Genomic DNA, 23320 nt, shown 5'->3' with positions numbered 1-23320 from the left:
CTTCCACCTATGCTTTACATCCCAAAAGCACCAAAATCTACAAGACTATCAAGGAAAGTTCCTAGTGGCCGGGTATGAAACGAGACATAGCCAAGTTTGTGACGAAATGTCTCACATGCCAACAAATCAAGGCAAAACCAGATTTCGACTCGTCCTAGTATACCGCGGAGAGATACTTTGGGATCACAGTTTAGATAGGGCCTAGTGATACGGTCAGGCATGGGGAGTAATACCCCTAAGTAGCCATCTTTCAAACCGCAGCCCTAAATTTTGACCAGGGTTTTTGCAGTGACTGAGGATGAAGCCCGGGTTCGACCTAGCACAGTGATAGGTATTATGATTGTGTTTGATAGGGATGCACATGTTTTGATAGATTGGGGCTCCGATAGATCATATGTGAGCATATCATTTGCATCATTCTCAGATAGGAACCTGTCACCATTAGAGGAAGAGATTGTAGTGCATACTCCTCTAGGTGAGCGGTTAGTAAGAAATACATATTATAGAGACTGTGGTCTTAAAGTTAAGGAAAAAGAATTTATGGGTGATTTAATCCCTTTGGAGATTCAGGACTTTGATTTGATCTTGGGTATGGATTGGTTAACCACTCATCGAGCAAAGGTGGATTATTTTAAGAAAGAAGTGATTCTCCAGAGTTCAGAGGGAGCAAAAGTTGTATTTACAGGGGAGCGTCGAGTATTACCGTTTTGTGTAATCTCAGCCCTCAAAGATTTGAAATTGGTGCGAATAGGATATCCGACATACTTGGCTCACGTGATTGATATATCGAGGGAGGAACCTAAATTAGAGAATGTCCTCGTAGTAAGTGAGTTCCCTAATGTATTTCCTAATGAATTACCGGGACTTCCTCCCGATCGTGAGTTCGAATTCACCATTGACTTATTTTCTAGTACTGCCCCTATCTCTATTCCTCCATATAGAATGGCTCCGGTAGAGTTGAAGGAGTTGAAAGTACAATTGAAAGAGTTAGTGGACAAGGGTTTTATACGCCCTAATACATCTCTGTAGGGAGCACCAGTTTTATTTGTGAAAAAGAAAGACGGTACACTTCGGTTATGTATAGATTACCGACAGCTTAACAGAATGACCATTAAGAACAAGTATCCATTGTCGAGGATTAATGATCTTTTCGATCAATTATAGGGAGCTATAGTGTTTTCTAAAGTTGATATGAGGTCTGGGTATCATCAGTTGAGGATTAAAGAACAGGATGTACCTAAGACAGCGTTCAGGACTCGGTACGGTCATTTTGAGTTCTTGGTCATGCCTTTCGGGTTAACTAACGCACCGGCAGTTTTTATGGATCTCATGAACAGGGTATTCCACCCTTACTTGGACAAGTTTGTTATTGTATTCATTGATGACATCTTGGTTTACTCGAAAGATAATGATGAACATGCTACCCACTTGCGTATAGTATTACAAACTTTGCGGGAAAGACAATTGTATGCAAAGTTTTCGAAGTGTGAGTTTTGGTTATAGGAAGTAGTATTCTTGGGACACGTAGTATCGGGAGCTGGAATATATGTTGATCCCAAGAAGATAGAGGCAATTTTACAATGGGAGCAACCTAAGACAGTGACGGAGATTCGTAGTTTCCTCGAATTAGCCAGTTATTATCGGAGGTTTGTTTAGGGGTTTTCCTTAATAGCAGCTCCTTTGACCCGTCTAACTCGTAAGGGAGTTAAGTTTAAGTGGGACAATGTGTGTGAAAGTCGATTTCAGGAGCTGAAGAACCGATTAACATCTACTCTAGTATTGACACTTCTTGTGAGTGGTAAGGGATTTGTAGTATATAGTGATGACTCAAAGTTGGGGTTGGGGTGCGTACTGATGCAGGATGAAAAAGTTATGGCTTATGCTTCTAGACAGCTAAAGAGGCATGAAGCAAATTACCCTACCCATGATTTAGAGTTAGCAGCAGTGGTGTTTGCTTTAAAAATCTAGAGGCATTACTTGTATGGTGAGCATTATCGGATATTTACGGATCACAAGAGTTTAAAATATTTGCTCACTCAGAAGGAGCTTAATTTGAGGCAACGGCGATGGTTGGAGTTGATAAAAGATTATGACTTGGTGATAGACTATCATCCAGGAAAGGCGAACGTTGTAGCGGATGCATTAAGTCGTAAGTCTTCATCGTTTTTAGCCGCACTTTAGAGTTGTTATTTTCCAGCATTATTAGAGTTGAAATCTCTTGGGGTCCAGTTGAGAAATGGTGAGGATGGATCTTTATTGGCAAGCTTCATTGTGCGACCTTCGTTACTTAATCAGATTAAGGACATTCAGAGGTCTGATGATGAGTTAAGAAAAGAAATTCAAAAATTGACCGATGGGGGAGTCAGTGAGTTCACATTCAAAGAGGATAACGTCTTCATGTTTAGAGACCGAGTTTGTGTTCCTGAGGGAAACTAGCTGAGACAAGCGATCATGGAAGAAGCCCATTCATCTGCCTATGCATTACATCCCGGAAGCACCAAGATGTATAGGACTATCAAGGAGAATTATTGGTGGCTAGGAATGAAGCGAGACGTAGTAGAATTTGTAGCAAAGTGTCTCGTATGTTAGCAAGTTGAGGCGAAATATCAGAGGCCAGCAGGTAAACTTCAATCTTCACCTGTTCCCGAGTGGAAATGGAAGCATGTAACCATGGATTTTGTTTTGGGACTGCCGTGGACACAGAGGGGAAAGGATGCGATCTGGGTGATCGTAGATCGGTTGACTAAGACCGCTCACTTTTTAGCCGTCCATAGTACATACTCTATTGAGAAGCTGGCTCAACTCTATATAGATGAGATTGTGAGGCTACATGGAGTTCTCGTTTCTATAGTGTCAGACTGAGATCCTCGATTTACTTCTCGACTCTGGCCAAAACTTCAAGAAGGTCTCGGAACCAAATTAAAATTTAACACTGCTTTTAACCCACAGACGGATGGTCAGTCAGAGAGGACTATCCAAATTATGGAGGATATGTTGAGGGCTTGTGTCATGGATTTTCTTGGGAGTTGGGATAGACACTTGCCGTTAGTGGAATTTGCTTACAACAACACTTCTAGTCTAGCATTGGTATGGCATCGTACGAAGCTTTATATGGAAGGAAATGTCGTACTCCACTTTGTTGGGATGAAGTGGGTGAAAGAAAATTAGTTAGTGTGGAATTGATCGATCTAACTAATGACAAGATCAAGGTTATACGAGAGAGGCTAAAGGTAACCCAGGATAAGTAGAAGAGCTATGCAGATAAATGGAGAAAAGACTTGGAGTTTGAGATCGATGATAGAGTTTTTCTTAAGGTTTCTCTGTGGAAATGTGTGATTCTATTTGCGAAACGAGGAAAGCTTAACTCGAGGTATATTGGACCATTCCGAATCATTGAGAGAATTGGACCAGTGGCTTATCAGTTAGAACTACCTCTGGAGTTAGATCGGATCCACAACGTTTTCCATGTCTCCATGCTTAAGAAATATGTACCAAATCCCTCCCACATCCTTGAAGCACCTCCGATCAAGTTGCATGACGATTTGAAGTTCGAGGTGCAACCTGTGAGTATCTTGGATCGAAAGGATCAAGTATTGAGGAACAAGAGTATCTCAATGGTCAAAGTGTTTTGGAAAAGTGCTCGAATGGAGGAAATGACATGGGAAGTAGAGCATCAGATAAGGAACCAATATCCGCATTTATTTGTCAAATCTGGTAAGTGAAATTTTGAGGTCAAAATTTTATTTTAAGGGGGGTAAAATTGTAAAACCTAACCCTATAAACACATGTCATGACATACATGCACTGAGTAGCATGTTATTACGCTAAGAAAGCCCCTAAGAATAGACGAAACCCGGTATTGTACCTAACGGTACACTTGAGTTGATTTAACCTCAAACTAGTTCAAATAGGAATCGTAAGATGAAATTTAATATTTTACAGTCCAGGAATGATTAAAAATGATTGTTCGGAGTTCGAGGGTTCATTTGGGGAAAAATTGAAAATTTTGATGTTTAGGGGTAAAATCGTCATTTTACCACCTAAGATAATAGTTTGATCATGGAGTGAAATTTTTTACCAAGATTAACTATTTGGAGTATAATTTAATGATAGGAAGTGAAAATTTTCAATTTCGGCAATTTTTGGAACATAGGGGTAAAATGGTAATTTTGTCACCTCAAGGTAAAATCGTAATTTTCACCACCCAAAACTTGTCAAAATTATAGGATTTATTTATTTTTGGTATGAATAACTATGGTATTTTAAGTGGTGAAAAAAATTGAAGTTTAAAGGATGAAATTTTAAAAACAGGCTAATGAAAAAGTGATACATGGCACTTTTTTATGATTTAATATTATTTAAAAGGAAAATCAGCCCATTTAAACCCCACATCAGGTGATGGTCAGCCAGAAGGAGAAAATAAGAGAGAAAATAGAGAGGAAAGGAAGAAAAGAGAAAAACCAAAGGAAAACTAGAAAATTCAAAGGGGAAGTCGCGTTTTTCGTCCGTTTACGCCTCTAACGGTAAGATTTTTCGACTTTAGCTTGATTTCTACCTTTCCTATGCCTTTGTTTCCATTTAGCATGCTTGAGGAGAGAGATCAAAAAGTGATACCAAGGGCTGGCCGAATTTCAAGGGGAAGGATTTTGAAATTTTTATGTTTTGATTCTTAGTTAAATTGGTAGTTTTAGTTAGTTAAATGTGTATAGAAATCAAATAGGGCAAGAAAGCATGAAATTCTCACAATACCCACCCTTGGCCGAATATTCAGTGATGTACAATTATGATGAACTGATTTTTATTCTAAGAGAAATGAAGAGAAAATGATGAAAAATGGTTAAATGTGATTAAAAAACAAAATGGAAAATTAACCGAGTTAATGTCCCATTTTTGACCAAATTTTCCAAAAAGGAAAGTGAGCTGATTTTGGTGATTTTAGAGGGTTATTGACTGATATTTAATGGTTAGAAATGTTGGAGAGAAAATGGGACAATTTAGAGCTAAAATGGAGCGCGTTAGCAATTTATCGGGTAAAGTGCCAAAAATAGATTAATACCGTGTTTAAGCCGTTTTAGGCTATTGCATTTCATACCATGCATTAGTATAGGATTTAAGTCAATTATATAGTGATTTAGCATCAATGTGGTGAATTGTGTAATTTTTACAAAGTGTCAAGGAGGAGAGCCTTTGGTAAAGGCAAGGAGGTCGTATTCGACGAACAGTGATCGGGGCACCTAGAAAGCATTTAATTTGTACAAACTGTGAGTAAACCTATTATTATTGTAAATTATCCTGAGTTTATTTTTAAATGCTCTTATGTATTTTATGAAACAAAATGAGATAAAAATGGGACTTTTGATGTTTTAGAAATAAATGTGACAAATAAATATATTGTGCTGATTATCTGAAATAATAAACTTTTGATCATGAAATTGGGTAATTGGAGGCTGCCAATTGTCTTGAAAAATATATTTTCCTCTGAATGGGTTATGATATATGAGTATATGTGGCTATATTTTCTAATTGCATAGGGAATTTATGTAAGCTGTCTTTTACTATGCAAGCTGGATAAATAAATAAAAGCCACGTTATACTGTCGAAATTTTATTAAAATTGGTGGGTTTAGTCACTGTAGTGACGGGTTTCCATGGACTGCTTATTAGAGGGGTACGGTAAACCGGTTGCATAGTTACTTCGGTCGTAGAGACGAGGAGGGTAACTCTCGGGGTAGTGTTAGAGCTCACTTCATGTCGAAGCCCCACGTGAATGTGTAACTCGGCCAACGCCAAGGAACGGCTTGTTTTCAAAACTAACATGTGTTTAACATGTAAATATCTTAACAACCTTGGCATACTCGGTTAGATGCCTTGACCAAGGTATCCCCGAGGACTAGTTTTTGGCTTGAGCCCTGTTTTTAATAAAAGTCATAAGCCTTAACAACTGTTTTGGTAAATTACAAATGTTTTATGGTTTAAGAAATAAATTGAAAACCTTATGAAATGGTTTGTGATTTGTTGTTTAAACTTGCCTCCATTTTACTCGCCTTTAGATATTTATAATAATGTCTGTTTACTCATTGGGATTGTAAAATCTCACCCACCTCCTTTCCAAATATTTCAGGCCTGTGGTAGATTGTAGATGCCCGATTTTGTCGAAGATTCCAGTTGACCCCTCTATCTCACAAACAGTAGATTACTATCACCAACACTTGGTGTATTTATGGGCCACTTGTCTTTGTAATTATTATTGTACATTATAACTTTGTAAATTGTTGTATGTATGAATTTATTTTACTTTCACGTTACAAAAGATTACTTACACGTGTTTCTATAAATATTGTTTTGTACAAAAATGCTATATTTTAATCAATATTTTGAATAGTAATATTTTTCTATAAATCTTTAAAAAAAATAATTTTTGTCTTTTGATTTACTTGAGCCGAAAACGACTGGTAATTGTTTAAAACAGAATGTTTAACAACGATTACTCACAGGAAAGGCAAGAAACTAATACGTAAGCCTTGCGGGGTTTTGATTGGTATTCCGGGTAATGACTGTCAATCGGGACGTTGCAGCGGTTGTCATGGGCCCAAGGGACGTTTCTAGTCGTGATAATTCGGTTGGTATCAGAGCTTTCGATTTAAAAGCTTATGGTTTTGAAAGAAGTTTTTTATTTTTAAAGTTCTTAGATTTAAAGTTATTTTAAAATAATTTACAATGTTAGTGTGGCCCAATTAAGATTAGTTAGTTTCATGTAGTTGCATATAGAGTCTTAAGTCGTCTAAACCAATTTCGCTCTTTTTGTAGATCATTATGCCTCCTCGACGTGAGCTACCACCTATCCCTAGATCTACCGGTAGGGGAAGAGGTCTCCCCAAACAAAGTCGATCAGATTCCATAGAAGTGGAGTCGGTTGCGTCTTCTTTTTAGAGCAACTCCTATTGCTGAGTCTACTGATATTCCTGTACCTCTTCCACCACTTGTTGCTGCTCCTAGCGTACCTACCATGTCACCCAAGGCAGCTTAAGCATTAGCGGCTTTTCTTGCTACTCTTACGGGCCAGGCTCAAGTTGGTCCAGTTCCACTCGCTGTTTCCCCTGTAACAGCCCCAATACCACCACCAATTATTCCACCCTAGACACCGGATGTCTCCATTTCTAAAAAATTGAAGGAAGCTAAACAGTTAGGTTGCGTCTCGTTTACTGGTGAGTTAGATGCGATCGCAACTAGGGATTGGGTTATTCAGGTATTGGAGACACTGGCAGATATGGGATTAGATGATGAGATGAAATTGAAGATGGCTACATGGTTATTTGAGAGGAGAGCCCGTACTTGGAGGAGTTCAGTAAAGTCTCGCTTTCCTATACCGCTGAGTTGGACGAATTTTCTCTGAGAGTTCAATGGTCAGTATTACACCTATTTCCATCAGAAAGAGAAAAAGAGAAAATTTTTGAGCTTGAAATAAGGGAACATGACCATTGAGGAGTATGAAACTCGTTTTAACGAGCTGATGTCTTATGTACCTGAGTTGGTGAGATTGGAGCAAGATCAGGTAAACTACTTTGAGAAGGGACTCCGTAATGAGATACGGGAGTGTATGATAGTGACTGGCAAAGAGTCGTATAAGGAAGTTGTGTAGATGGCCTTATGAGCTGAGAAGCTCGCCATTGAGAATAGACGGATCCGAGCTGAGTTTGCAAAGAGCAAGAATTCGCCTACGTTCCCGGGTCAGTCTTCAAAGAGAGGTAGAGATTCGACATCTACTGTAGGAAGTGCTACCTCAGCGTCTGTGGCATCAACTAGACCTCCATCTCAGCAGTCACAATCGAGATCTTCTAAATTTGATCAGCCAGTGATGAGTAGTCAGGGGGGGACTTCAGGAGGATTGGACAGATGTCGTAATTGCGGAAGATTTCATGTTGGGTCATGTAGAAAGCTTGTAAAGTGTTTTCAATACGGCCAACAGGGGCATATCAAGAGAGATTGTCCTTAGTTGAGACGAGATACAGTAGCTACTTCTACTCATCTGACTCGTCCTAGTATATCGTGGAGAGACACTTCGGGATCACAGTCCAAATAGGGCCCAGTGATATGGTCAGGCAAGGGAGTAATACCCTAGAGCAGCCATTGTCCAGACCGTAGCCATTTTCTAGGATTGGTTGTCCATTCATCGAGCAAAGGTGGATTGTTTTAAGAAAGAAGTGATTCTCCAGAGTTCAGAGGGAGCAGAAGTTATATTTACGGGGGAGCGTCGAGTATTACCATTTTGTGAAATCTTAGACCTCAAAGCTTTGAAATTGGTGCGAATGGGATATCCGGCATACTTGGCTCACGTGAGTGATATATCAAGGGAGGAACCTAAGTTAGAGAATGTCCCCGTAGTAAGTGAGTTCCCTAATGTATTTCCTGATGAATTACCTAGACTTCCTCCCGATCGTGAGTTCGAATTCATCATTGACTTACTTCCGGGTAGTGCCCCTATCTCTATTCCTCCATAGAGAATGGCTCCGGTAGAGTTGAAAGAGTTAGTGGACAAGGGTTTTATACGCCCTAGTACATCTCTGTGGGGAGCACCAATTTTATTTGTGAAAAAGAAAGACGGTACACTTCGATTATGTATAGATTACCGATAGTTTAATAGAATGACCATTAAGAACAAGTATCCGTTGTCAAGGATTGATGATTTTTTCGATCAATTACAGGGAGCTACAGTGTTTTCTAAAGTTGATTTGAGGTCTGGGTATCATCAGTTGAGGATTAAAGAACAGGATGTACCCAAGACAGCATTCAGGACTCGGTACGATCATTATGAGTTCTTGGTCATGCCTTTCAGGTTAACTAACGCACCAACAATTTTTTTGGATCTCATGAACAGGGTGTTCCACCCTTACTTGGACAAGTTTGTTATTGTATTCATTGATGACATCCTGGTTTACTCGAGAGATAATGATGAGCATGCTACCCACTTACGTATAGTATTATAGACTTTGCGGGAAAGACAGTTGTATGCAAAGTTTTCGAAGTGTGAGTTTTGGTTACAGGAAGTGGTATTCTTGGGACACGTAGTATCGAGAGATGGAATATATGTTGATCCCAAGAAGATAGAGGCAATTTTACAATGGGAGCAACCTAAGATAGTGACGGAGATTCGTAGTTTCCTCGAATTAGCCAGTTATTATCGGAGGTTTGTTTAAGAGTTTTCCTTAATAGCAGCTCCTTTGACCCGTCTAACTCGTAAGGGAGTTAAGTTTAAGTGAGACGATGTGTGTGAAAGTCGATTTGAGGAGTTGAAGAACCAGTTAACATCTACTCTAGTATTGACACTTCTTGTGAGTGGTAAGGGATTTGTAGTATATAGTGATGACTCAAAGTTGGGGTTGGGGTGCGTACTGATGCAGGATGAAAAAGTTATGGCTTATGCTTCTAGAAAGCTAAAGAGCCATGAAGCAAGTTACCTTACCCATGATTTAGAGTTAGCAGCAGTGGTGTTTGCGTTAAAAATCTAGAGGCATTACTTGTATGGTGAGCATTGTTGGATATTTACGGATCACAAGAGTTTAAAATATTTGCTCACTCAGAAGGAGCTTAATTTGAGGCAAAGGCGATGGTTGGAGTTGATAAAAGATTATGACTTGGTGATAGACTACATCTGGGAAAGGCGAACGTTGTAGCTGATGCCATAAATCATAAGTCTTCATCATCTTTAGCTGTACTTCAGAGTTATTATTTTTCAGCATTATTAGAGATGAAATCTCTTGGGGTCCAGTTGAGAAATGGTGAGGATGGATCCTTATTGGCAAGTTTCATTGTGCGACCTTCGTTACTTAATTAGATTAAGGACATTCAGAGGTTTGATGATGAGTTAAGAAAAGAAATTCAAAAATTGACCGATGTAGGAGTCAGTGAGTTCAGATTCAGAGAGGATAACGTCTTGATGTTTAGAGACCGAGTTTGTGTTCTTGAGGGAAACCAGCTAAGACAAGCGATCATGGAAGAAGCCCATTCATCTGCGTATGCGTTACATCCCGGAAGCACCGAGATGTATAGGACTATCAGGGAGAATTATTGGTGGCTAGGTATGAAGCGAGACGTAGCAGAATTCATAGCAAAATGTCTCGTATGTCAGCAAGTTAAGGCGAAGCATCAAAGGCCAACAGGTACACTTCAATCTTCACCTGTTCCCGAGTGGAAATGTGAACATGTAACTATGGATTTTGTTTTGGGACTGCCGCGGACACAGAGGGGAAATGATGCGATCTGGGTGATGGTAGATCGGTAGACTAAGTCCGCTCACTTTTTAACTGTCCATAGTACATACTCTATTGAGAAGCTGGCTCAACTCTATATAGATGAGATTGTGAGGCTACATGGAGTTCCCATTTCTATAGTGTCAGACCGAGATCCTCGATTCACTTCTCGACTCTGGCCAAAATTTCAAGAAGCTCTCGAAACCAAATTGAAATTTAGCATTGCTTTTCACCCACAGATGGATGGTCAGTCAAAGAGGACTATCCAAACTATGGAGGATATGTTGAGGGCTTGTGTCATGGATTTTCTTGAGAGTTGGGATAGACACTTGTCATTAGTGGAATTTGCTTGCAACAACAGCTTTCAGTCTAGCATTGGTATGGCACCGTACGAAGCTTTATATGGAAGGAAATGTCGTACTCCAGTTTGTTGGGATGAAGTGGGTGAAAGAAAATTAGTTAGTGTGGAATTGATCGATCTAACTAATGACAAGATCAAGGTTATACGAGAGAGGCTAAAAGTAGCCTAGGATAGGCAGAAGAGCTATGCAAAGAAACAAAGAAAAGACTTGGAGTTTGAGATCGATGATAGAGTTTTTCTTAAGGTTTCTCCGTGGAAAGGTGTGATTTGATTTGCGAAGCGGGGAAAGCTTAACCCGAGGTATATTGGACCATTCCAAATCATTGAGAGAATTGGACTAGTGGCTTATCAGTTAGAACTACCTCTAGAGTTAGATCGGATCCACAATGTTTTCCATGTCTCCATGCTTAAGAAATATGTATCAAATCCCTCTCACATCCTCGAAGCACCTCCGATCAAGTTGCATGACGATTTGAAGTTTGAGGTGCAATTTGTGAGTATCTTGGATCGAAAGGATCGAGTATTAAGGAATAAGAGTATTTCACTGGTCAAAGTGTTGTGGAAAAGTGCTCGAATGGAGAAAATGACATGGGAAGTAGAGCATCAGATGAGGAACCAATACCCGCATCTATTTGTCGAATCTGGTAAGTGAAATTTTGAGGTCAAAATTTTATTTTAAGGGGGGTAGAATTGTAAAACCAGACCCTATAAGCACATATCATGACATACATGCACTGAGTAGCATGTTATTATGCTAGGAAAGCCCCTAAGAATAGACGAAACTCGGTATTGTACCTAACGGTACACTTGAGTTGATTTAACTTCGAATTAGTTCAAATAGGAATCGTAGAATGAAATTTAATATTTTACAGTCCAGGAATGACTAAAAATGATTGTTCGGAGTTCGAGGGTTCATTTGGGAAAAAATTGAAAATTTTGATGTTCAGGGGTAAAATCGTCATTTTACCACCTAAGATAATAATTTGATCGTAGAGTGAAATTTTTGACCAATATTAACTATTTGGAGTATAATTTAATGATAGGAAGTGAAAATTTTCAATTTCGAAAATTTTCAGAACATAGGGGCAAAACGGTAATTTTGTCATCTCGGGGTAAAACCGTAATTTTCACCACCCAAAACTTGTCAAAATGATAGGATTTATTTATTTTTGGTATGAATAACTATGGTATTTTAAGTGATGAAAAAAATTAAAGTTTAAAGGACAAAATTTTAAAAACAGGCCAATGGAAAAGTGATACATGGCACTTTTTAATTATTTAATATTATTTTAAAGGAAAATTAGCCCATTTAAACCCCACATCAGGTGATGGTCGGCCATAAGGAGAAAATAGAGAGGAAAGGAAGAAAAGAGAAAAACCAAAGGAAAACTAGAAAATTCAAAGGGAAATTCGCGTTTTTCGTCTCTTTACGCGTCTAATGGTAAGATTTTTCGACTTTAGCTTGATTTCTACCTTTCCTATGCCTTTGTTTCCATTTAGCATGCTTGAGGAGAGAGATAAAAAAGTGATACCAAGGGCTGGCCGAATTTCAAGGGGAAGGATTTTGAAATTTTTATGTTTTAATTCTTAGTTAAATTGGTAGTTTTAGTTAGTTAAATGTGTATTGAAATCAAATAGGGCAAGAAAGCATGAAATTCTCACAATACCCACCCTTGGCCGAATATTCAGTGATGTACAATGATGATGAACTTATTTTTGTTCTAAGAGAAATGAATAGAAAATAATGAAAAATGGTTAAATGTGATAGAAAAACAAAGTGGAAAATTAACCAAGTTAATGTCCCATTTTTGACCGAATTTTTCACAAAGGAAAGTGAGCTGATTTTGGTGATTTTAGAGGGTTATTGGCTGATATTTAATGGTTAGAAATGTTGGAGAGAAAATGGGACAATTTAGAGCTAAAATGGAGTGCGTTAGCAATTTATCGAGTAAAGTACCAAAAATAGGTTAATACCGCGTTTAAGCCATTTTAGGCTATTGCATTTCATACCATGCATTAGTATCGGATTTAAGTAAATTATATAGTGATTTAGCATCAATGTGGTGAATTGTGTAATTTTTGCAATGTGTCTAGGAGGAGAGCCTTTTGGTAAAGGCAAGGAAGTCGTACCCGATGAACAGTGATCGAGGCACTTAGAAAGCATTTAATTTGTACAAACTATTAGTAAACCTATTATTATTGTAAATTATCCTGAGTTTATTGTTAAATGCTCTTTATGTATTTTATGAAATGAAAATGAGATTAAAATGGGACTTTTGATGTTTTAAAAATAAATGTGACAAATAAATATATTGTGTTGATTATCTGAAATAAGATACTTTTGATCATGAAATTGAGTAATTGAAGGCTATCAATTGTCTTGAAAAATATATTTTCCTATGAATGGCTTATGATATATGAGTATATGTGGCTATATTTTCTAATTGCATTGGGAATTTATGTATGCTGTCTTTTACTATGTAGGTTGGATTAATAAATAAAAGTCACGTTATACTGTCGAAATTTTTTTAAAATTGGTGGGTTTAGTCACTACAGTGACGGGTTTCCGTGGACTGCCTATTAGAGGGGTACGGTAAACCATTTGCATAGTTACTTTGGTTGTAGAGGTGAGGAGGGTAACTCACGAGGTAGTGTTAGAGCTCACTTCACATCGAAGCCCCACGTGAATGTGTAACTAGGCCAACGCCAAGGAACGGCTTGTTTTCAAAACTAACATGTGTTTAACATGTAAATATCTTAACAACCTTGGCGGACTCGGGTAGATGCCTCGGCCAAGGTATCCCCGAGGACTAGTTTTTGGCTTGAGCCCTGTTTCTAATAAAAGTCAAAAGCCTTAACAACTATTTTGGTAAATTACAAATATTTTATGGTTTAAGAAATAAATTGAAAACCTTATGAAATGGTTTGTGATTTGTTGTTTAAACTTGCCTCCATTTTACTCGCCTTTAGATATTTATAATAATGTTTGTTTACTCATTGGGATTGCAAAATCTCACCAACCTCCTTTCCAAATATTTCAAGCCTGTGGTAGCTTGTAGATACCCGATTTTATCGAGGATTCCAGTTGACCCCTCTATCTCACAGACAGTAGATTATTATCACCAACACTTGGTGTATTCATGGGCCATTTGTCATTGTAATTATCATTGTACATTATAACTTTGTAAATTATTGTATGTATGAATTTATTTTACTTCCACGTTTCAAAAGATTACTTACACGTGTTTCTATAAATATTGTTTTATATAAAAATGCTATATTTTAATCAATATTTTGAATAGTAATATTTTTCTATAAATCCTTTTAAAAAAAATAATTTTTGTCTTTTGATTTACTTGAGTCGGAAACGACTGGTAATTGTTTAAAATGGAATGTTTAACAACGATTGCTCATAGCAAAGACAAGAAACTGATACATAAGCCTTGCGGGGTTTCGATTCGTATTCTGGGTAATGAGTATCAATCGGGACGTCGCAGCCGTTGTCTTGGGCCCGAGGGAGGTTCCGGGTCGTGACACTTCAGCCTCTACCTATCCCTGAATGGAAGTGGGAGCACATGATTATGGACTTTGTATTAGGTTTACTACAGACATAGAGTAGGAATGATGCTATTTGGGTGATTGTGGATATATTGACTAAGTCTACCCATTTCTTGGGTATCCATAGCACGTATTCCATTGAGAAACTAGCTAAGCTTTACATCGATGAGATAGTGAGATTGCATGGAGTTCTAGTTTCTATCATGTCAAATCGAGACCCACGGTTCACCTCTCGATTCTGGCCAAAATTTCAGAAAGTTCTCGGAACTAATTTGAGGTTTAGTACTACCTTTCGTCTACAAACAAATGGTCAGTATGAAAGGACCATTTAGACTTTAGAGGATATGTTGCAGGCTTGTGTCATTGACTTTACTGGGAGTTGGGACAGACACTTACCGTTGGTGGAGTTGACGTATAACAACAGTTTTTAGTCTAGTATTGGGATGGCACCATACGAGGCTTTGTATGGGAGAAAGTGCCAAACTCCACTCTGCTGGGATGAAGTGGGTGAGAGGAAATTGTTTAATGTAGAGTTGATTAATTTGACTAATGACAAGATCAAGGTTATCCGAGAGTGACTAAAGACAACTCAAGATAGGCAAAAGAGTTACTTTGATAGATAGAGAAAAGATATGGAATTTGAAGTTGATGATAAAGTTTTTCTTAAGGTTTCTCCTTGGAAAGGTGTGATTCGGTTTGCAAAGCGGGAAAAGCTCAATCCGAGATACATTGGACCCTTTCGTATCATTGAAAGGATTGGGCCAGTGGCATATAGACTAGGATTACCCCCGGAGTTGGATAGGATTCCCAATGTCTTCCACGTCTCGATGCTGAAGAGATATGTACCTGATCCCTCCCATATCCTCGAGGCACCTCCGATTGAGTTGTAGGAAGATTTGAAATTTGAGCTGCAACCTGTACGTATTCTAGACCGAAAGGATCGAGTGTTGAGGAATAAGAGCATCCTAATGGTTAAGGTGTTGTGGAAGAATGCTCGGAAAAAGGAGATGACGTGGGAAGTTGAGCATCAAATGAGAAGCTAATACCCACATCTTTTCTCTGAGTTCGGTAAATGAAGTTTTAAGGTCAAAATTTTATTTTAAGGGGGGTAGTGCTGTCAAGCCCAGCTCTATTATATACTTGCCATGTCATTCATGTACTTGATAGCATGTCTACATATATAGATGCCTCAAAAAATCATTAAAAGTCGGTATCATACCTAATGGTACAATTAAGTCGATTAAAACCTTGAACTACTCCAAATAGAGATTTTAGGATGTATTTGAGAGTTATTGAACCTTAGAATGTCTTAAAATGGTGATTCAGAGTTCGAGGATTAATTTGAAATCCAATCAAGAATTTTTATAATGTAAGGGCAAAATGGTCATTTTCCCACTCAAGGGTAAAAATTGAAATGTTGGACGAGATTTTTTACCAAGTTTGACTAATTGGAGCATAATTTGAATTTGAGAAGTGAAAAATTTTAATTTCAATATTTTTTCGAGCATAAGAGCCTAAAATAGTTTTATAACAGTTTGGCACAAATGTATTGAATTACTTGTTGTGTATTAGGTATAGGTGGTGAGCCCTCTATTAAGGGCAAGGATATCGTATTCGAGGACCAAGAGTAAGAGTACTCCCATTATTGTGAGTAATCAGACTATCATCTTAACTATCTAAAGTAGTTTATACTCGTTTTTATGATTTTAAAGAAAAATGAACTTAAATTGTAAACTATTATGTTTTATAACTGAAGTGTTGGTTAAATGAAATGAGATTCATAATTTGGTTTGAAATTGAATCCTGGTTTTGGAAATTGAGCAAGTGGAGACTATATACTTGTGTTATATATATATGTTTTGACTATTGTTAGTTATGCCTACCCTGCTTTGTAATAAATGTATCGGCATAACGGGATTTGTATTTGACATATGGTTTGAATTGATGGCTTATGACAATGTGATGGCATGAATGGCTAGATTTGTGTTTGTGTGGAATATATGAATTGTTTTGTTTACCTTGACAGGCTGGGTAATATCATATTAGCCATTTCATACTACAGAAATTTTATTGATTTGGTGGGGTAATTGATTAGCTTACTGCAGTGGGCGGGTTTTCATGGATCGGCCTATTAGAGGGGCACGGTAAACCCCGTCATATTTTACCTTAGTATGAGAGGTGCAGAGGGTATCTCCTAAGGTAGTTTAGAGTTCACTTCACGCCGAACCACCACGTGAGGGTGAAACTCAACCAACGCCAAGGAACGGTTGTGTTTTTAAATGTAAAAACATGTTTTATGTGTATATGTTATTTTAACAACCTTGGCGGACTCGGTTGGGTGCCCTGCACAAGGTGTCATCGAGTACAACTTTTGGCACGAGCCAAGTTTTTAAGAGAGTCGTAAGCCTTGTTGATTTTTTTTATGAAATGTAATTATTTTATATGGGTTGAAATGAGTTTTAATATTATGAATCATATTATGATGAGATGTTTTAATTGTCTCCATTTACTCGGCTTTAGATGTTATAGATGATCTTTACTTACTCACTGGGTTTATAAAAAATCACCACCCTTTTTTCACCCATTTCAGGCTCAGGGCAGTCTGTAGACCGTTGATTTTGTCGAGGGTTTGCTTTTGGATTCGCACCCTTAGAAATTGTAGGTTTACAGTTGTGTTTATTTTTGTTATTTTGGGGTCACATGTCAGTGTAGAATATTTTTGTATACCTTGGCGCAATGTGCTATTATATATACGAATTTATTTTGTTATTACTTTTCATTAACTGTTTACGGAGAATTTTATAAATATTGTTTTATATGAAAATATAATATTTTATTCAATATTTTTATTTAGTTTGATTAGCTTTAATTTCACTTTAAATGGATGATTTAGATACCTAAATTTATTTTTAGATATGAAATGTATATATTTTTTTATATATTATATTTTTTGAACAAGTTTCGAAATTTTCGAGTAAATGACTAAAATACCCCTGTGTAGTAGAAATTACTTTTTTGATTGTCTTTGATTTGACAATAGTCTATATTCCTTAAAAACATGATATTTAGTAATTGTTGCTCATAGGGGAGGCGGAGAACTGATGCTAGAGCCTTGTGAGGTTTCGGTTGACATTCCAGGCAAGGTATATCTATTGGGACATCGCGGCGATTGTCACGGGCTCGGAGAGAGTACCGAGTCGTGACACTATGCAAGGAGAATTTGAGATGAGTATGATGGGTGAACTCAACTATATCCTTGGTTTTCAAATAAATAAAAAATAAGATGGCACATTCATAAATCAAGCTAAATATACAATAAGCATGCTAAAAAATTTTAGACTGAACAACACAATATCATATCAAACTTCAATGAGCACAACAACTAAGCTTGATAATGACAAAAAAGGTATGACCATTGATCAATAGTTTTATAGATCTATGATTGGCTCATTGCTATATCTGACTGTTAACGGACTAAACATCAGTTTTAGTATAGGACTTTGTGCTAGATTTTAGTTATCGCTTAGAGAGTCACATGTAAAAAACTGTTAAAAGAATATTTAGATACTTGGGTGACATACCGAATTTAGGCATATGGTATCCCAAAAGCTCAAACTTTGATCTTCATGCTTACTTAGATGCTAATTTTGGTGGATGCAAGATAAGTAGAAAAAGCACTTCAGGAACTTGTCAGTTTTTAGGAAAAATGTTAGTTTCATAGTTTTTTAAACATAATAGTGTAGCATAATCAACAATTGTACCTAAGTATATGGTTACTGGCAGTTGTTGTGCACAGATTCTTTGGATGAAACAATAATTAGAAGACTATGGAATAACTTTTAAGAAGATTCTTATAAGATATGATAACATTAGTCTAATTAATTTGACTAGAAATCCTATCCATCATTTTAGGAATAAGACAACATTTTATTAGGGACAACATTTAGAAATAAGACAATATTTTATTAGGGATCATGTACAAAAAGAAGACATAGTTTTAGAATATATAGAAACATAATATCGATTAGTAGATAATTTTACCAAGCCTTTAATACAAAACAATTTTGTAGGATTAAAGCTAAACTAGGGCTAATGAACATGCCTTAAGATTCACTTCTTTGTGATATATTTATTGTTGTAATGATAAACTGTCTATTAAACTTAATTCTTCCTTAGAAAAGTGTTTTTTATTTAAGTTGTATATATCTATCAAATATTCTCTTGCTACAAATGTTGTCTATTCTCTATGAACTTAATACTCTCGTACTCTATTTTCTATTCCTTTTTGATATAACAAAAAGGGGGAGAATATTTTGAGTAAATTTTGCTAAAAGCTTTTCTGTTTCTCATATACTTGGTTGGATTTTTTGAAATATGATTTTAAAAAAATGACTTCAAAATATCATGCAATCTTCTTTAAAGTGCACAGATTCATAGGGAGTTCTGCATGAGAAAAATGCTTTCAAAATTTTTTTACTTTGGTTCAAAAATCTTTTGAAATGATAAGCACAAATTCATGGGGAGTTTCTTCAATGAGCAAATTTAGCTATTAATTTTTTTCATATCAAAAGGGTTTGAAATGACAAAATTGATTGACCTAAATATGCTTTAAAAATGAATGCAAGATGTTTTGTACTTACATAAAGTCCTTAAGAGTTTTGAAGTTTAGCTTGCTAAGAAAAATGTTTTTAACTAAATTTGAACTCAAAGTGCCAGCATTAAAGTATTGATTCTTAAACAAGTGGAAAGTAAAATTTATTATCTTATCAAAAGAAAAATCAATTTTGAGAAAGGAAAAAGTTAGTTCTTGGAAGATAGAAACTATTAGGATGAGAAGAAATTGACACCTCAAAGAGCAAGAATCGATTCTAGAAAAATAGAATGCAGAATGAGGAAGTCCAATGTAATACCTCGTACTTTGATATGGTGGCTAATAAAGCTTATCGGATGCAAATTGAGGTTAATTAGAATGTTTAAAAGTGAAAAAATATGAAAGGAATAGTATAGGGAAAACTATTCCACACGCGAAGAAATAACAATTGAATAATAATATTTTATTGAGGACGAATTAGTGAGATAAAAAGTGATTCGAAAGAGAATCGAGGCATAATAAGACATTTTGGGTGCCAAGGAAACACGTGGAAAATTTTAGAATAAAATAATATTAAAATATTAATATTTTATTCAGTCTTGAAATTTTCCATGAAGAATGAGTATATGGTCAATCTAAGTGGGGGAGAAGAAGAATGAGAAAATTTTGGAGAAAGATGACATTAATGGGGCTCACATGTCTTTATTAAATAAAGCTAGCGCGGGTAAGTAAATATTTAAATGTTATGGTGATACCGTGTTGAGCTATAAACTTGATATTTTATTAGTACAAGTGTCAAGGAAGAAAAATAGGAAGAAATTGGAATTAAAAGATTGTGGGATGACTTAATTAAAAAGGGTGAAAACCTTAGAGGGTAAAATGATAATTTTACCATTAGTAGGAAGCTTTGACCCTTCATCCTTATCCCATGTCTGGCCATCATGTCCAAGGCATTATCTTGCTTCTTCTTCTCCTCCCAACACCATTTTCATCCTCCACTATGAAAATCAAGCTTTTTCCATTTTGTTTTCTTTCCTTTCTTTTCTTTTCTTACTTCTTTTTTCTCCCAACTTCTTAGGCACCAAACCTGTAGCTTCTAACTCCATTTTCTAGGACAACTAAACCCTAGGAGAGAGAAGGAAAAAATCTCTCTTTCTTTCTTTTATTTTCTATTTTTACTCCACCATCACCAACACTTGAATTTTCAACTTCAAATCTCCATTTTTAAGGCTAAAAGGTATATACTTTCAACTTTTGAAATTTATGAATTTATGGATTATATTTTCATATTTTATTTCATAATTTCTTTAAATTCTTTTTCTTGGAAATATTAGGTTTTTGTTGATCTTTATGCCTCCAAGCTCACCAAGGTAAAGAACCTTTAAATTGGAATAGTTGATATGATGGGTTTGAGAATTAGACTAGAATTCTAGGTTAAAAATTAGGCTAGAATGTAGTTTATCAAGCGTATGCTTATTAGAATTATTAAGTTTGAATTTATGATATATTTGAAGCTATTATTATTTATTGGCAATTATAGGTTTTAATGGTATGTTGGGACTACTTGGATTAAGATTTTGTTAGGTGGCATCGTTAAGGTCAGTGAACTTGCATTTAAAAATGTTTTGGGATAAATGCACATTTGTTTGAATGAATCATTTGAAAACTTTATTTGTCTTTGCTTTAAAATGTTCCTGGGAACAAGCCCTTGATGAAATGTCTTTACGTTGTGAAATTGTGCAATGTAATTAACTCATGTATTCCTATATTATGCGATACGTATAATGTGATGAATTTCGTATTCAAAATATTATGTTGAATTGCTAATTGATTTGTGGCATGTGATGTATTATTATCCAAAGATTCTTGTTACATGTTGTTACATGTGCCATGCATTGAAATGTAATGTTGAATGATAATTATAACTGTGCGTGTGCGGTGTGGGAGTGCACATACCGATGATGACGAGTGATTCAAGCTATGTGCGGTGTGGGAGTGCACATGAGCTGATGACCGGTGGGTGATGATTCCAGCTACGTAGGTGTGGGAGTGCACATGAGCCGATGATCAGAGGATGATGATTCCAGCTATGTGCGGTGTGGGAGTGCACATGAGCAGATGACTAGTGGTTGTATACATGTTTACACATACCATAGAAATGTTAGAGAACATATTATGTGATTGCATTGAATGTTGAAAGTTGAACTTTCTAAATGTTTTAAAATGAGTTGAAAAACAACACGGCATCAAGTTTTGTTCATAATATACAAATTTGCATTATTTTTAAACGAGTGCATTATGTTTTCGAAAAACTCTCCATATCGTTTGCTTTTTCCCTTCCTATGTTCACTCACTGGGTTTATACTCACTCTTTTTAACTTCATGTTTTTAGATTTGGAGGTAGTTGGGACCTAGGTCGAATAGTCCATTTGTATTCGCCATTTGATAGGTACCATGGCATCCAGTAATAGTACCCATGTCGAGAGTCACTCCACTGATAGTCAAGGTCTCTTGCATGTGTATATAGTTACTTAAATGTAAATTATGAGATTGTTGTGTACTCTGTATGTTGATTGATTAACCATGTCATTTAGGTTTGACAAATGATAACCCTATTTTGGGAACGTTATATATATATACTTAGTTCTCACGATCTAATTTTGAAAGACATTTATTAGAAATTACAAGTATTAGATCTTAAAGAAAGAGAGACTTGCTTGGGCTTGGTGGGCTATGCCTATTAGGCCCTTGCGCCGGTTATGGCCCGAGAATTGGGCTATGACATCCAAGCATGAAAGAATCAATTCTCCATGAAGCAATAGTCAGTTATGAGCAAGAATGAACCAAAGATCTCAAGTCTAGAAACAAAGAATTGATTCTTAAGGAAGAAGATATTGGTTTTTGAAGCACTAACGACAAAAATTAAAAAGCTAGTGAAGAAGAAAGAGATGGTACAATTGGATAAGATTGGAGCGACAATGATCAAGCTCAAATTCAAATTTTGGTGCCAAATCATAGTGATGAACCAACACCTTGAGACAGAAAAATTGATTCTTTGAAAAATGTAAAGGTGTCACCTTTGAATCAAGTGAAGGAAAAACTAACATCTTCAGAAGGAAGAATCAATTCTTTAGATACAGAAAGTTCTAAACCTTGAAGAATGTGATGAAAAATAAAAAGCACTAGAATTTTATAAGGGTTCAACTTTCTCTAGTGCCTACATCCACTCCCTTGGAACACTAAAGAATTTCAAATCCACTAAGGGAAATGAGCTTTTTATGAGGTTAAGTGAAACCCTCACAATAGCTTTTTCACGAGATCAAGCAAAACCCTTACAATGGCTTTTTCACAAGATTCAGTGAAACCCTTACAAAGCTTTTTCTCAAGATCAAGTGAAACCCTTCAAAAATGGTTTTTCTTAGGCTCAACCACAAACCCACAAATTATTTTTCAAAGTTAAGCTAGAACCTTTATAAGAGGAGTACAATGTTTAGCAAGAAAATATCTCTACAAAGGCTAGATGCTAGATGTTTAAGCTTGAGTATATTGAGAGAAGAAATATGAACTCAAGTAAAGCAAGTGTAGAACTTTTTTAAGCTCGGTGGAAGAGTAAAACGAAGCTAGAGAGTGAGGATAAGCTTTTGGAGGTCTTTCTAGGGTTTGAAACTTTATCTCAAGTCTTTTTTTGCTTCCAAATGACTCAAGGGCATCTATTTATAGCAAGTGTGGTGTTTGGAACTGTTAGACACAAATTTGAATTAAATCTAACTATTTCTGAGGCTTGAAGGTCGTCTACAATACTCATAAAATCAACTATGTTCTTCAAATTTCTTAAATTAGGGTTCCATAGTCGAGTATAACCTTCATATACTCGATCTAATTCTCAAGAGCATGCAAGTTTCAAATCTAGATTGTCAAGGTCGATTATACAAGCATGAAAGTCGACTATGTCTTTTCATTTCCCTTTTTTAAATGCATTAGAGTAGCTAAGGTCGACTACCATAATGCCAAGGTCGTCTATGGCTATGCTTTTCTCCAATTTTTGAGCTTTTATGATCAAGGTTGACCATAGCCACTCCAAGGTCAACTATAGTTTTGTATACTTCAAGTTTTTCACTTTTCCTGCTTTAGATCAACTTAAGCTTCTCTAGAGTAGGCTTTTGACTTATATCTTGAGGTTTCCTTAGCTTTTTGGCACCTTTCTTCAGCTATTTCTTCCTTACTTTGTTCCTACAATCAAATAATAATTCAAGGCATGTTTGCTCGTTGTTTTCTTAGTTGAATATGCATTGTTTGAAACCTTTTATGATCTTTTCTAATGATGCATGGCTTTTCAAACAATTATGGGACCTTAGGGAATTAAACATATATTTGAGACAATTTCAAATGCTTGACATTAAGTTGAAGATAACATGTAATTTTTGTAAAATCAAAACATGATGTAACTCAAGGCTAACAATCTCCCATTTTTTGATATGACAAAAAGCACGAGCATATTGCATTTGAGATTTCTTGAAACTCACCCTACCTTAATTAGTCTCTATGCCCTTGTAGAAAACATTTA

This window comes from Theobroma cacao, chromosome 10, assembly GCF_053813885.1.
Source record: "Theobroma cacao isolate CCN51 chromosome 10, ASM5381388v1, whole genome shotgun sequence".
Lineage (NCBI taxonomy): Eukaryota > Viridiplantae > Streptophyta > Magnoliopsida > Malvales > Malvaceae > Theobroma > Theobroma cacao.
Note: the sequence above shows the minus strand (reverse complement) of the source record.